Below are 14,833 nucleotides of genomic sequence, written 5' to 3'. Positions count from 1 at the left end.
GAAAATTCCAGTCAGTCTCCGACAATAAGCCTTAACAGGCCATTAAATAGTTGACTCTGTTACTGCCACTTGCAAGCAGGTAGCCCTGCCACCCACTGCTTCCCCGCCCCCCCCAATCACACTTCCAGGAAAATGACCTGGGAGCGGGAGTGAGCTGAGGAACTGGCACGTTGGCCAGTGGTATGAATTCTTGTGCCCGTCGACCTCGGTGTCCACCCCCATCAGGGGCTAAAATCCCTCCCCCTTCCCTATGTTTTAGCAACATAGGAAATAGGAACAGGTGTAGGCCATTTGGCCCCCCCTCAAGCCTGCTTCGCCATTCAAATAGATCATGGCTGATCTTCTACCTCTGCCATTTTCCTGCACTATTCCCCCTAATCCCATTGATAGCTTTTAATATCTAGAAATCTATCGATCTCTGTCTTGAACCTACTCAATGACTGAGCTGCCACAGTCCTCTGGAGTAGAGAATTCCAAAGATGCAGCACCTCTGAGTGAAGAAATTCTTCCGCATCTCAGCCCCTTATTCTGAGATCGTGTCCCTTGGTTCTAGATGCGCCCCCGCAGCCAGGGGGAACATCCTTCTAGCATCTACCTTGTCGAGCCCTGTAAGAATTTTGTGCGCTTCAATGAGACCACCTCTCATTCTTCTAAACTGTAGAGAATGCAGGCCCAGACTCCTCAATTTCTCCTCATAGGCCAATCCTGTCATCCCAGGCATCAGTCTGGTGAACCTCCCTCCAGAGCAAGTATATCCTTCATTAACTATGGAGACCAAAACAGTGCACAATATGCCAGGTGTGGTCTCACCAAGACTCTATACAATTGCAGCAAGACTTATTTACTCCTGTCTTCAAGCAGCAGTAATTAACTGTTGAGATAGAGGGGGATGTAAAAGGGATGGGGGAGTTGCATTACTGGTTAAGGAGAATATCACAGCTGTACTGCAGGAGGACACCTGAGAGGTCATGCAGCGAGGCATGTTGGGGGTTTACTACAGGCCTCTCAACAGCCAGCGGGAGGTAGAGGAGCAGATATGCAGACAGATTTTGGAAAGATGTAAAGGTAACAGGGTTGTAGTGGTGGATGATTTTAACTTCCCCAATATTGACTGGGGCTCACTTAGTGCTAGGGGCTTGGATGGGGCAGAATTTGTGAGGTGCATCCAGGAGGGCTTCTTGAAACAGTATGTAGATAGTCCAACTAGGGATGGGGCCATTCTGGACCTGGTATTGGGGAATGAGCCCGGCCAGGTAGTCGAAGTTTCAGTGGGGAAGCATTTCGGGAGCAGTGACCATAATTCCATAAGTTTTAAGGTACTTGTGGATAAGGATAAGAGTAGTCCTCAGGTGAAGTTGCTAAATTGGGGGAAGGCTAATTATAACAATATTAGGCAGGAACTGCAGAATTTAGATTGGGGGGGCGGCTGCTTGAGGGTAAATCAACATCTGACATGTGAGAGTCTTTCAAACGTCAGCTGATTAGAATCCAGGACCAGCATGTTCCTGTGAGGAAGAAAGACAAGTTTGGCAAATTTCAGGAAGCTTGGAATAACACGGGATATTGTGAGCCGAGTCAAAAAGAAAAAGGAAGCATTTGTAAGGGCTGGAAGGCTAGGAACAGATGAAGCACTTGAGGAATATAAAGACAGTAGGAAGGAACTTAAGCAAGGAGTTAGGAGGGCTAAAAGGGGTCATGAAAAGTCATTGGCAAACAGGATTAAGGAAAATCCCAAGGCTTTTTATACATATATAAAGAGCAAGAGGGTAACCAGGGAAAGGGTTGGCCCACTCAAGGACAGAGATGGGAATCAATGCGTGGAGCCAGAGGAAATGGGTGAGGTGCTAAATGAGTACTTTGCATCAGTATTCACCAAGGCGAAGGACTTGGTGGATGATGAGCCTCGGGAAGGGAGTGCAGATCGTCTCAGTCATCTCATTATTAAAAAGGAGGAGGTGTTGGTTGTCTTGCAAAGCATTAAGGTAGATAAGTCCCCAGGGCCTGATGGGATCTACCCTAGAATACTGAGGGAGGCAAGGGAAGAAATTGCTGGGGCCTTGACATAAATCTTTGCATCCTCATTGGCTACAGGTGAGGTCCCAGAGGACTGGAGAATAGTCAATGTTGTTCCTTTGTTTAAGAAGGGTGGTAAGGATAATCCAGGAAATTATAGGCCGGTGAGCCTTACGTCAGTGGTAGGGAAACTATTAGAGAGGATTCTTCGGGACAGGATTTACTCCCATTTGGAAACAAATGAACTTATTAGCGAGAGACAGCATGGTTTTGTGAAGGGGAGGTCCTGTCTTACTAATTTGATTGAGTTTTTTGAGGAAGTGACGAAGATGATTGATGAGGGAAGGGCGGTGGATGTTGTCTATATGGACTTCAGTAAAGCCTTTGACAAGGTCCTGCATGGCAGACTGGTGCAAAAGGTGAAGTCACACGGGATCAGAGGAGAGCTGGCAAGATGGATACAGAACTGGTTCAGTCACAGAAGACAGAGGGTGACAGTGGATGGGTGTTTTTCTGAATGGAGGGATGTGACTAGTGGTGTTCCGCAGGGATCAGTGCTGGGACACTTGCTGTTTGTAGTATACATAAATGATTTGGAGGAAAATGTAGCTGGTCTGATTAGTAAGTTTGCGGACGACACACAATTGTCAGAGGATACAGCAGGATATAGATTGGTTGGAGACTTGGGCAGAGAAATGGCAGATGGAGTTTAATCCGGACAAATGTGAGGTAATGCATTTTGGAAGGTCTAATGCAGGTGGGAGGTATACAGTAAATGGCAGAACCCTTAGGAGTATTGACAGGCAGAAAGATCTGGGCGTACAGGTCCACAGGTCACTTGAAGTGGCAACGCAGGTGGATAAGGTAGTCAAGAAGGCATTTGGCATGCTTGCCTTCATTGGTCGGGGCATAGAGTATAAAAATTGGCAAGTCATGTTGCAGCTGTACAGAACCTTAGTTAGGCCACGCTTAGAATATTGCGTGCAATTCTGGTCGCCACATTACCAGAAGGACGTGGAGGCTTTGGACAGGGTACAGAGGAGGTTTACCAAGATGTTGCCTGGTCTGGAGGGCATTAGCTATGAGGAGAGTTTGGAAAAACTCAGATTGTTTTCACTGGAATGACGGAGGTGGAGGGGCGACATGATAGAGGTTTACAAAGTTATGAGCGGCATGGACAGAGTGGATAGTCAGAAGCTTTTTCCCAGGGTGGACGAGTCAGTTACTAGGGGACAGAGGTTTAAGGTGTGAGGGGCAAAGTTTAGAGGGGATGTGCGAGGCAAGTTTTTTACACAGAGGGTGGTGAGTGCCTGGAACTCGCTGCCAGGGGAGGTGGTGGAAGCAGATACGATAGCGACGTTTAAGAGACATCTTGACAAATATATGAATAGGAAGGGAATAGAGGGATACGGACCCCGGAAGTGCAGAAGGTGTTAGTTTCAGCAGGCATCAAGATCGGCGCAGGCTTGGAGGGCCGAATGGCCTGTTCCTGTGCTGTACTGTTCTTTGTTGTTCTTCTAGCTGTGCGTTCTATTGTCAGGCAGAGACTAAATCGTGCGAACTGATAAAGAACTGGCAAAATATATTTGAAGTGAGAATTATATTTTTGGAGCTAATGATTGGGCTTTTGCAATAGAACAGTGCAATGTGAAGTATAGGGCGGGAGGAAGCTCGTGTGGATAGTTTTTCCTGCTGGAAAATATGAATGCGAGGTCATTTTGTTTTTGGGACGGGTGAGATGGTCCACAATACCTTTTCCAGATCTCTGCATTTCTAATGTGCTTTATATTTTACACCTGAGTTCCAGTTGATTGGCAGAAACATGACCAAGAGAGCAAAAATCACAAGTACCCAATATCTTACAGCTACTCTAGTATTGCCAGGTATGTGGTATTTTACCGTTTCATGTGGACCACATAACAGGAACTGACTCGATGTGAAGGGAGTTTGTTTTTCAAACTTCTCTTACTGGTATGCTAGTCACTTTCAAAGACCCCAACCATTTGGACTTGGGCTTTAGATGACTGCTATCTGTATATGCAATTAATTCTCACTGACTTCCCATATGTTTTAGGAGAATTTGCCCATCATACCGCATTAAGCTATTATGATCAGTCAATAATCTTGTGACAGACAAAGGGATTTATCTGGTTTGAGACTAACATTCCTGTTGTATCATTTAAACGGAAGCCATAGTTGCATTTGGGCTAAGTTTTCTTTTGTCCCTTTTAGAGGGCCGGTAGACAAAAGAAGTGGACACCTATATAATAAAAGAATACTGCAAATCTGAAATAAAAACAGAAAGTGCTGGCAGACCTGATGCTGCCAGACCTGCTGAGTATTTCCAGCACTTTGTTTTAAAACGTACGCCTCTGCCTGGAAGCATTACAAGTTAAACTGGTTTCTATTAACTGCTTTCTGGAAAGGATTCTGGAAGGGATTTCAATTGACTGTTTATGTATTTGATGAGGAAAGTACATAAAAATGTCTGGCAGAGAGCTGCCACTTGAAGGATGGCTTGTTTATTTCTTGCAGACAGACCCCTTTCGCCACCAATTTGTTTAATTTCTCAGACAATGGATGGAGTTTGGGACTGTGAGCAGATGGATGTCCTGCTCGGAAAGCTATTGCTGGCTCAAAGTTTGCATTTCTTACTTAATAGGCATATTTTAATATAAAGGCTTTGAGCTAACTTCTCATCTTCAGTTCACTGGGACAAACTGCATTTCTAGGTCACTGGGGCAAGACAACGTCATGATGGTAAACGCCTGATGTAAAAGATCCAATTAGAGGACTAAGAATCTCAAGACAATATAAACACAAGAAATGCTGGAAATACTCAGCAGGTCTGGCAGCATCTGCGGAGAGAGAAGCAGAGTTGACGTTTCAGTCAGTGACCCTTCTTCAGAACTGGTAAGTGTTAGAAATGTGACAGATTACAAGCAAGTAAAGCGGGGGTGGGGCAAAAGATAACAAAGGAGAAGGTGTAGATAGGACAAGGTCACAGAATAGCTGACCAGAAGGTCATGGAGCAACAGCAAACAATATGTTAACGGTGTGTTGGAAGACAAAGCATCAGTACAGATAGGGTGTTAATGGACTGAAAATTGAACAGCTGCTAGTACAAACATGAAAAAAAAAACAGTGGGTAAGCAAACTGAACAAACTTAGATGAAATAAAATAAAACAAACATAAAAAAAATATATAAAAAAGAAAAAATAACTAAAAATAAAAGTAAAATGGAGGGGTCTGTCATGCTCTGAAATTATTGAACTCAATGTTCAGTCCGGCAGGCTGTAGCATGCCTAATCGGTAAATGTGATGCTGTTCCTCGAGCTTGCATTGATGTTCACTGGAACACTGCAGCAATCCCAGGACAGAGATGTGAGCATGAGAGCAGGGGGGAGTGTTGAAATGGCAAGCAACCGGAGGCTCGGGATCATGCTTTCAGACTGAGCGGAGGTGTTCTGCAAAGTGGTCACCCAGTCTGCGTTTGGTCTCCCCAATATAGAGGAGACCACATTGTGAGCAGTGAATACAGTATCCTACATTGAAAGAAGTACAAGTAAATCGCTGCTTCACCTGAAAGGAGTGTTTGGGGCCTTGAATAGTGGAGAGAGAGGAGGTAAATGGGCAGGTATTACACCTCCTGCGATTGCAGGGGAAGGTGCTGTGGGAAGGGGACGAGATGGTGGGGGTAATGGAGGAGTGGACCAGGGTGTCGCGGAGGGATCGATCCCTTCGGAATGCTGACAGGGGAAGGAGGGGAAGTTGCGTTTCATAGTGGCATCACGCTGGAGGGGGCGGAAATGGCAGAGGATGATCCTTTGGATATGGAGGCTGATGGGGTGGAAAGTGAGGACAAGGGGAACCCTGTCCCGGTTCTGGGAGGGAGGGGAAGGGGTGAGGGTAGAGGTGCGGGAAATGGGCCAGACACAGTTGAGGGCCCTGTCAACCATAGTGGGGGGGGGTGGGGGGGGAAATCCTTGGTTGAGGAAAAAGGAAGACATATCAGAAGTGCTGTCATGGAAGGTAGCATCATCAGAGCAGATGCGTCGGAGACGGAGAAACTGGGAGAATGGAATGGAGTCCTTACAGGAGGCAGGGTGTGAAGAAGTGTAGTCAAGGTAGCTTGTGAGAGTCGGTGGGTTCTCCCAACACACCATTAGCATATTGTTTGCCTTTTCTCCATGACCTTCTGGTCAGCTATTCTGTGACCTTGTCCTGTCTACACCTTCTCCTTCATCTCTTGCCCCACCCCCGCTTTACTTGCTTATAACCTTTCATATTTCTAATATTTGCCAGTTCTGAAGAAGGGTCACTGACCTGAAACGTTAACTCTGCTTCTCTTTCCTCAGATGCTGCCTGACCTGCTGAGTATTTCCAGCATCCGCAGTATTTTGATTTTATCTCAAGACAATATGTTGGATTGGACTCTTAACAATATAATGCACAAGTGAAATTTAAATACTTTGTTGCAAAAATATTAACTGATTTCATTTACTTCTGTATACTCCTTTCTTGTAATATTACATAGTTCAGCCTGAAATATATGGTTTTCTATTGTTTATCAGAGAATCAGGTGCATACAGTGCCCATCAATTACTATTTCTCCAAACTCTACTGTAAAAGCTTTTCAACCCATTTATAGAATAGAATAGAATAGAACATCACAGCGCATTCCAGGCCCTTCGGCCCTCGATGTTGCGCCGACCTGTGAAACCATCTGACCTACACTATTCCATTTTCATCCATATGTCTATCCAATGACCACTTAAATGCCCTTAAAGTTGGCGAGTCTACTACTGTTGCAGGCAGGGCGTTCCACGCCCCTACTACTCTCTGAGTAAAGAAACTACCTCTGACATCTGTCCTATATCTATCACCCCTCAACCTAAAGCTATGTCCCCTCGTGTTTGCCATCACCATCCGAGGAAAAAGACTCTCACTATCCACCCTATCTAACCCTCTGATTATCTTATATGTCTCTATTAAGTCACCTCTCCTCCTCCTTCTCTCTAACGAAAACAACCTCAAGTCCCTCAGCCTTTCCTCGTAAGACCTTCCCTCCATACCAGGCAACATCCTAGTAAATCTTCTCTGCACCCTTTCCAAAGCTTCCACATCCTTCCTATAATGCGGTGACCAGAACTGCACGCAATACTCCAGGTGCGGCCGCAGCATGACCTCGTGGCTCCGAAACTCGATCCCCCTACTAATAAAAGCTAACACACCATATGCCTTCTTAACAGCCCTATCAACCTGGGTGGCAACTTTCAGGGATTTATGTACCTGGACACCAAGATCTCTCTGCTCATCTACACTACCAAGAATCTTCCCATTAGCCCAGTACTCTGCATTCCTGTTACTCCTTCCAAAGTGAATCACCTCACACTTTTCCGCATTAAACTCCATTTCCCATCTCTCAGCCCAGCTCTGCAGCCTATCTATGTCCCTCTGTAACCTACAACATCCTTCGGCACTATCCACAACTCCACCAACCTTCGTGTCATTCGCAAATTTACTAACCCACCCTTCTACACCCTCATCCAGGTCATTTATAAAAATGACAAACAGCAGTGGCCCCAAAACAGATCCTTGCGGTACACCACTAGTAACTAAACTCCAGGATGAACATTTGCCATCAAGCACCACCCTCTGTCTTCTTTCAGCTAGCCAATTTCTGATCCAAAGCTCTAAATCACCTTCAACCCCATACTTCCGTATTTTCTGCAATAGCCTACCGTGGGGAACCTTATCAAACACCTTACTGAAATCCATATACACCACATCCACGGCTTTACCCTCATCCACCTGTTTGGTCACCTTCTCGAAAAACTCAATAAGGTTTGTGAGGCACGACCTACCCTTCACAAAACCGTGCTGACTATCGCTAATGAACTTATTCTTTTCAAGATGATTATAAATCCTATCTCTTCTAACCTTTTCCAACATTTTACCCACAACCGAAGTAAGGTTCACAGGTCTATAATTACCAGGGCTGTCTCTACTCCCCTTCTTGAACAAGGGGACAACATTTGCTATCCTCCAGTCTTCCGGCACTATTCCTGTCGACAATGACGACATGAAGATAAAGGACAAAGGATCTGCAATCTCCTCCCTGGCTTCCCAGAGAATCCTAGGATAAATCCCATCTGGCCCAGGGGACTTATCTATTTTCACACTTTCCAAAATTGCTAACACCTCCTTGTGAACCTCAATCCCATCTAGCCTAGTAGTCTGTATCTCAGTATTCTCCTCGACAACATTTTCTTTCTCTACTGTAAATACTGACGCAAAATATTCATTTAACGCTTCCCCTATCTCCTCTGATTCCACACACAACTTCCCACTACTATCCTTGATTGGCCCTAATCTAACTCTAGTCATTCTTTTATTCCTGATATACCTATAGAAAGCCTTAGGGTTTTCCTTGATCCTATCCGCCAATGACTTCTCGTGTCCTCTCCTCGCTCTTCTTAGCTCTCCCTTTCGATCCTTCCTGGCTAGCTTGTAACTCTCAAGCGCCCTAACTGAGCCTTCACGTCTCATCCTAACATAAGCCTTCTTCTTCCTCTTGACAAGCGCTTCAACTTCTTTAGTAAACCACGGCTCCCTCGCTCGACAACTTCCTCCCTGCCTGACAGGTACATACTTATCAAGGACACGCAGTAGCTGCTCCTTGAATAAGCTCCACATTTCGATTGTGCCCATCCCCTGCAGTTTCCTTCCCCATCCTACGCATCCTAAATCTTGCCTAATCGCATCATAATTTCCTTTCCCCCAGCTATAATTCTTGCCCTGCGGTATATACCTGTCCCTGCCCATCGCTAAGGTAAACCTAACCGAATTGTGATCACTATCACCAAAGTGCTCACCTACATCTAAATCTAACACCTGGCCGGGTTCATTACCGAGTACTAAATCCAATGTGGCATCGCCCCTGGTTGACCTGTCTACATACTGTGTCAGAAAACCCTCCTGCGCACACTGGACAAAAACTGACCCATCTAAAGTACTTGAACTATAGTATTTCCAGTCAATATTTGGAAAGTTAAAGTCCCCCATAACAACTACCCTGTTACTCTAGCTCCTGTCGAGAATCATCTTCGCTATCCTTTCCTCTACATCTCTGGAACTATTCGGAGATCTATAGAAAACTCCCAACAGGGTGACCTCTCCTCTCCTGTTTCGAACCTCGGCCCAGACTACCTCAGTAGACGAGTCCTCAAACGTCCTTTCTGCCGCCGTAATACTCTCCTTGATTAACAATGCCACACCCCCCCTCTTTTACCATCTTCTCTGTTCTTACAGAAACATCTAAATCCCGGAACCTGCAACATCCATTCCTGTCCCTGCTCTACCCATGTCTCCGAAATGGCCACAACATCGAGATCCCAGGTACCAACCCATGCTGCAAGCTCACCCACCTTATTCCGGATGCTCCTGGCGTTGAAATAGACACACTTTAAACCAAGTTCTTGCTTGCCAGTGCCCTCTTGCGTCCTTGTAACCTTATCCCTGACCTCACTACTCTCAACATCCTGTACACTGGAACTACAATCTAGGTTCCCATCCCCCTGCTGAATTAGTTTAAACCCCCCCGAAGAGCACTAGCAAATCTCCCCCCCAGGATATTGGTACCCCTCCGGTTCAGGTGAAGACCATCCTGTTTGTAGAGGTCCCACCTACCCCAGAAAGAGCCCCAATTATCCAGGAAACTAAAACCCTCCCTCCTACACCATCCCTGCAGCCACGTGTTCAACTCCTCTCTCTCCCTATTCCTCGCTTCGCTAGCACGTGGCACGGGCAACAACCCAGAGATAACAACTCTGTTTGTTCTCACTCTAAGCTTCCACCCTAGCTCCCTGAATTTCTGCCTTAAATCCCCATCTCTCTTCCTACCTATATCGTTGGTGCCTGTGTGGACCACGACTTGGGGCTGCTCCCCCTCCCCCCTAAGGATCCCAAAAACACGATCCGAGACATCACGAACCCTGGCACCTGGGAGGCAACACACCAACCGTGAGTCTCTCTCGTTCCCACAGAACCTCCTATCTGTTCCCCTAACTATGGAGTCCCCAATGACTAATGCTCTGCTCCTCTTCCCCCTTCCCTTCTGAGCAACAAGGACAGACTCTGTGCCAGAGACCTGTACCCCATTGCTTACCCCTGGTAAATCACTCAGTTGTACAAACAATCATTACTCAAGGCAGGAGCCCCACCACCTTCTCAAAGCAATGCGATGAGCAATGAATGCAACCTTACCAATATCACTACACCCCAAGAACAAATCCAAAAATACTACATGCATAAGGTAGGGTTTGGTTAATAAGAAATGCAGATATGCTTGTGGAAGCTGCCTTTTGGAGTGACCATCTGTAAAGAGTGTTGGAAAAGGGTTGAATTGTAACAGACATTTTTTTTAAATGAACATTATAAATCTGGAAATATAATTGAAGATATAGACCTGGATATAAAATATATGAACATTTTGATTGTCATCTAATATTTGTGTTGTGAACTTCTAAAAAGTGTGCTGCAATTTTTTTTACAAAAAGCACATCAATGCATTTTAAAATGCATGGACACTGTATATTGAAGCAGATGGTTGCCAAATCATTAATCCTGGATTAACCCACTAAAATAGTGATCTCGGTTTATAATACTGTCCTGTTGCTTCTTAAGGGAGAGATAATGGAGTGAAACAGATGAGTTGGGTTTGTTGTAATCGGCTCCCAATTCTTCCAGCTTTGTCTCTTGTGAGGAAACTGGTCTACTATCCAGAACATCCCATTTAAATTTATTTGCTAGAGCCTGACCACTCAGATTTGTAAGATCTGTTTTTTTGCTTTGCTGACTGTTCAAAAGAAGTAAGGTTAATTCTCAATGGGATCTATTAGCCACATGTTTTGAGAGACCAGTTGAGAGAATGAAAGCTAACTGTTATATTTCAGCACTCATGTGCTCCACCTTCCAACACTAGCTAAAATGGGGATTTTTTTTGGAATGGAAACTAAACCAATCAAATAGTTCTGCTGTAGATCAACCATGGCTTTTTAAAATCGCAATTATGAGTTCAGTCTCCTCCCTTCTCAAAATAAAAGAGGTACTCCATTATGATTTGCAATCCTTGCAGCCCAATTCTCTTCGCTGCACTCTAGCCAGTTTGCTTTATAGTGAAGCAATAAAGACGAGTATACTCCATGGTATCCTTTATAATAAAAACAAGAAATGCTGGAAATACTCAGCAGGTCTGGCAGCATCTGTGGAGAGAGAAGCAGAGTTAACGTTTCAGGTCAGTCACCCTTCTTCAGAACTGGCAAATATTAGAAATGTGAAAGGTTTTAAGCAAGTAAAGCGGAGGTGGGGCAAGAGATAACAAAGGAGGTGTAGATAGGACAAGGTCACAAAGAATAACCGACCAGAAGGTCATGGAGCAAAGGCAAACAATATGTTAATGGTATGTTGAAAGACAAAGCATTATTACAGATAGGATGTTAATGGACTGAAACTGAACAGCTGCAAGTACAAACATGAAAAAAAAGTGGGTAAGCAAACTGAACAAATTAAGATAAAATAAACACAAAAAAAATAAAGAAGAAAAAAGAAAAAATAACTAAAAATTAAAGTAAAATGGGGGGGGCCCCGTCATGCTCTGAAATGATTGAACTCAATGTTCAGTCCGGCAGGCTGTAGTGTGCCTAATCGGTAAATGAGATGCTATTCCTCGAGCTTGCATTGATGTTCACTGGAACACTGCAGCAATCCCAGGACAGAGATGTGAGCATGAGAGCAGGGGGGAGTATTGAAATGGCAAGCAACCAGAGGCTCAGGATCATGCTTCCAGACTGAGCGGAGGTGTTCTGCAAAGTGGTCACCCAGTCTGCGTTTGGTCTCCCCAATGTAGAGGAGACCACATTGTGAGCAGCGAATACAGTATACTACATTGAAAGAAGTACAAGTAAATTGCTGCTTCACCTGAAAGGAGTGTTTGGGGCCTGGGATTGTGAAGAGAGAGGAGGTAGATGGGCAGGTATTACACCTCCTGCGATTGCAGGGGAAGGTGCTGTGGGAAGGGGACGAGGTGGTGGGGGTAATGGAGGAGTGGACCAGGGTGTCACGGAGGGAACGATCCCTTCGGAATGCTGACAGGGGAAGGGAGGGGAAGATGCGTTTGGGAGTGGCATCACGCTGGAGGTAGTGGAAATGGCGGAGGATGATCCTTTGGATATGGAGGCTGATGGGGTGGAAAGTGAGGACAAGGGGAACCCTGTCGCAGATCTGGGAGGGAGGGGAAGGGGTGAGGGTAGAGGTGCAGGAAATGGGCCGGACACGGTTGAGGGCCCTGTCAACCACAGTGGGGGGGAGTCCTCGGTTGAGGAAAAAGGAAGACATATCAGAAGCGCTGTCGTGGAACAAAGAACAAAGAAAATTACAGCACAGGAACAGGTCCTTCGGCCCTCCAAGCCTGCGCCGATCCAGATCCTCTATCTAAACCTGTCGCCTATTTTCTAAGGGTCTGTATCTCTTTGCTTCCTGCCCATTCATGTATCTGTCTAGATACATCTTAAAAGATGCTATCGTGCCCGCGTCTACCACCTCCACTGGCAACACGTTCCAGGCACCTACCACCCTCTGCGTAAAGAACTTTCCACGCATATCCCCCCTAAACTTTTCCCCTCTCACTTTGAACTCGTGACCCCTAGTAATTGAATCTCCCACTCTGGGAAAAAGCTTCTTGCTATCCACCCTGTCTATACCTCTCATGATTTTGTACACCTCAATCAGGTCCCCCCTCAACCTCCGTCTTTCTAATGAAAATAATCCTAATCTACTCAACCTCTCTTCATAGCTAGCGCCCTCCATACCAGGCAACATCCTGGTGAACCTCCTCTGCACCCTCTCCAAAGCATCTACATCCTTTTGGAAATGTGGCGACCAGAACTGCACGCAGTATTCCAAATGTGGTCGAACCAAAGTCTTATATAACTGTAACATGACCTGCCAACTCTTGTACTCAATACCCCGTCCGATGAAGGAAAGCATGCCGTATGCCTTCTTGACCACTCTATTTACCTGCGTTGCCACCTTCAGGGAACAATGGACCTGAACACCCAAATCTCTCTGTACATCAATTTTAGTTTAGTTTAGAGATACAGCACTGAAACAGGCCCTTCGGCCCACCGAGTCTGTGCTGACCATCAACCACCCATTTATACTAATGCTACACTAATCCCATATTCCTACCACATCCCCACCTGTCCCTATATTTCCCTACCACCTACCTACACTAGGGGCAATTGCTAATGGCCAATTTACCTATCAACCTGCAAGTCTTTGGCATGTGGGAGGAAACCGGAGCACCCGGAGGAAACCCACGCAAACACAGGGAGAACTTGCAAACTCCACCCAGGCAGTACCCAGAATTGAACCCGGGTCACTGGAGCTGTGAGGCTGCAGTGCTAACCACTGCGCCACTGTGTCCCCATGACTTTTCCATTTATTGTATAGTTCACTCTTGAATTGGATCTTCCAAAATACATCACCTCGCATTTGCCCGGATAGAACTCCATCTGCCATTTCTCTGCCCAACTCTCCAATCTATCTATATTCTGCTGTATTCTCTGACAGTCCCCTTCAGTATCTGCTACTCCACCAATCTTAATGTCGTCTGCAAACTTGCTAATCAGACCACCTATACTTTCCTCCAAATCATTTATGTATATCACAAACAACAGTGGTCCCAGCACGGATCCCTGTGGAACACCACTGGTCACACGTCTCCATTTTGAGCAGAGCAGATGTGTCGGAGACGGAGAAACGGAGAATGGAATGAAGTCCTTACAGGAGGCAGGGTGTGAAAAGGTGTAGTCGAGGTAGCTGTGGAAGTCAGAGGGCTTATAATGGATATCAGTAGACAGCCTATCCCCAGAGATGGAGACAGAGAAGTCGAGAAAGGGAAGTGTCAGAGATGGACCATATAAAGCTGAGAGAAGGGTGGAAATTAGATGCAAAGTTGATAAAGTTTTCCGGTTTGGGGGCAGGAGCAGGAAACGGCACCGATACAGTCATCAATGTACCGGAAAAAGAGTTGGGGGAGGGGGGCCTGAGTAGGACTAGAACAAGGAAATGTTTGACATATCCCACAAAAAGACAGACATAACTAGGACCCATGCAAGTACCCATAGCAACACCTTTTACTTGAAGGAAGTGAGTGGAGTGGAAAGAAAAGTTGTTCAATGTGGGAACAAGTTCAGCGAGGCGGAAGAGAGTGGTGGTGGATGGGGACTGGTTGGGCCTCTGTTCAAGCAAGAAGCAGAGCGCCCTCAAACCGTCCTGGTGGGGGATGGAGGTGTAGAGAGATTGGACGTCCATAGTGAAGAGGCAGCGGTTGGGGCCAGGAAAGTGGAAATTGACAAAATAACATAGGTCGTCAGGAGAGTCATGGATGTAGGTGGGAAGAGACTGGACCAGCGGAGAAAAGATAGAGTCGAGACAGGAATAAATAAGTTCAGTGGGGCAGGAGCAGGTTGACACAATGAGTCTGCCGGGACAGTCCTGTTTGTGGATTTTGGGAAAGAGGTAGAAGCGGGCTGTCCAGGGTTGCGGGACTATGAGGTTGGAAGCTGTAGAAGGAAGATCTCCAGAGGAGATGAGATCAGTGACAGTCCTGTGGACAGTAGCTTGATGTTCGGTGGTGGGGTCATGGTCCAGGGGGAGGTAGAAAGAAGTGTCTAAAAAGTTCCAGCATCTGCAGTATTTTGCTTTTATTACCAAGGTATCCTCTACTGTGCAACATTTGTGCAAGACATAAAT

Source organism: Heterodontus francisci, chromosome 17 (genome assembly GCF_036365525.1).
Source record: "Heterodontus francisci isolate sHetFra1 chromosome 17, sHetFra1.hap1, whole genome shotgun sequence".
Classification (NCBI taxonomy): domain Eukaryota; kingdom Metazoa; phylum Chordata; class Chondrichthyes; order Heterodontiformes; family Heterodontidae; genus Heterodontus; species Heterodontus francisci.
This window is presented reverse-complemented; position numbering follows the sequence as displayed.